The sequence below is a fragment of the Cynocephalus volans genome, chromosome 9, assembly GCF_027409185.1.
Source record: "Cynocephalus volans isolate mCynVol1 chromosome 9, mCynVol1.pri, whole genome shotgun sequence".
NCBI lineage: Eukaryota > Metazoa > Chordata > Mammalia > Dermoptera > Cynocephalidae > Cynocephalus > Cynocephalus volans.
In genome coordinates this window covers 81334312-81336575 of record NC_084468.1, presented here as the reverse complement: position 1 = coordinate 81336575, position 2264 = coordinate 81334312, and the positions used below count along the sequence as shown (strand labels likewise).

The 2264-nt window shown below is 36.2% G+C and overlaps 1 pseudogene; it reads right to left on the bottom strand.

The window, feature by feature from the left end:
* Positions 1-237: 237 nt before the first annotated feature.
* LOC134386250 (peptidyl-prolyl cis-trans isomerase A-like) lies at positions 238-804 on the bottom strand (annotated as a pseudogene).
* Between the last annotated feature and the right edge of the window lie 1460 nt (positions 805-2264).

Genomic DNA, 2264 nt, shown 5'->3' with positions numbered 1-2264 from the left:
GGTCTAAAGAATAAAGTCTACTTTTTGGTGTTTTGTTATTTAGCTTTTATTTCATAATCATGTACTTAACTCTGCAATCCAGCTAGACTTGTTAGGGAATAAAGAAAATATGGAACCCAACGAACTGCAATGAGAGCACAAAGATTACACGATCTTGTGAGCAGATGGGGTGGAGGGGTACTCTGGTGAGCTACGCAAGGAATGGTCTGGTGTTTAAGATAAAACAAGCCAAATTTATTAGAGTTGTACACAGTCGGCAATGGTGATCTTCTTGCTGGTCTTGCAATTCCTGGACCCAAAGTGCTCCATGGCTTCCACGATATTCATGCCATCTTTCACCTCACAAAAGACCGCATGCTTGCCATCCAACCACTCCGTCTTGGCAGTGCAGATGAAAAACTGGGAACTGTTTGTGTTTGGCCCAGCAAACTGTTTGTGTTTGTGTTTGCCCTAGACAAGATGCCAGGACCTGTATGCTTCAGGATGAAGTTCTCATCATCAAATTTCTTCCCACAACTGGACTTGCTGCCAGTGCCATTATGGCATGTGAAGTCACCACTCTGGCACATAAACCCTGGAATAATTCTGTGAAAGCAGGATCCCTTTCTCTGTGAAACCCAATCCTTTCTCTCCAGTGCTCGGAGCACAAATGTTTTCTGCTGTCTTTGAAAATGTGTCTGCAGACAAAGTTTGCAAACTCAAAACTCAAAGGAGTTACGGCCCAAGGGCTTGCTATTCATTGACAGCAATGTCAAAGAACACAGTGGGGTTGACCATGGCTGGCAACAAGAGACTCAGGGCGGCAGCATCTGCAAAGCCTACTTTTTAGAAATTCCAAAATAAAATTTTTTTTGCTCTGCCCAGGCACAGTAGAGTATGTATCCAATGAGTTTATGAATTCTCAGGTTTTAATGAATATCCCAATCAAAAGAACTTAGTATATATCAAGAGGTGCAAAAGAATTGAATGTTAATTTGAAATGCACTCTCTTACAGGTTATTTTAAATATGAATTTCCAAATCATGATGAATTCTCCTAAACGCTTTCTAATCAGGTCACAAACATTAACAACAAAAAAAGAAAGACAAAATATATTGTTTTTACCATTGATTATAGCCTTACTTTAACAATTGGCAATTATCAGAAAGAATTAAGCGTTTATCCTATCATTTCTATGTGAACTATATTTCAGAATAATCAAATAGCCTTAGTTAATGATAGAAACTTTCTTTTCAGAATAATTCCATATAAGAAAAGTAGAAGAAATAAAAAATTTAGAAAAATTAACATTTTGCAACCCACAATGAAAAATTTTATTGAGGCAATGATTAACAATGAATGAAATAATTAAATCAAAGTTTGTTGGGTAACTTTACAGTGGAGGGATCAGTTTGTCATCCCTTGAAACCACTGAATATTCTTAGCATCATTTAGAGTAGAAGAATTTGATATTATGTGCTTCCTGAGTTCATGCACTATGAAATACATAAACCACTATGACATAGTCCTTAAAAAAGGAAAAAAAAATTCTGAATTTCATTAAGCCTTTGAGATAACCTCCTATTTACAGGAAATACAGATGATATCATATTAAGTTAAATGACCACACGGAACGTGGGGAAAGAAAGAACAACTCCACATCATGGAACAAATGCTCATTTTCGATAAGTCTGTTACATAAAGAAAAAAGGAGGGAACTGAGAAGAGACTGTTCTTAATTAAAACAATCATAAGGTATAGCATTAAATGCAATGTGTGTACTTTGTCAGGATTTGGATTCAAACAAACAGTAAGAGAACTTCTTTTAAAAAGACAGTTGATGAAATGTGAATATGAATTTGGTATTAGGTGACATCAATGAGCTATTGCTAATTTTTTTTCTTAGGTACAATGAAGGCAGTGTGGTTGTCTAAGGAGCTAGAGACACATATAGAAACATATAGTGGTGCAATAACATGAGGTATATGATTTGCTTTAAAGTACTTCATCAGTACATTAGTCTGTTTCTGTTGTTCAAAACAAAATATATGGAACTGGGTAATTTGTAACAAAAATGAAATTCACTGCTTAAAGTTTCAGAGGCTGAGAAGTCCAAAGTCCAGGGAATACATCTGGAGAGGATCTTTGGTAGTGGCTTTATAGCAATGCAAGGCTCTCACATGGCAGAAAATGTCAGAGCAGAGAGAGATAACTCTTCCTGTACTCTCCTTTTAAAGCCTTTGAATCATGCCCAAGTTCACCATTAAACCATTAACTTAATCACC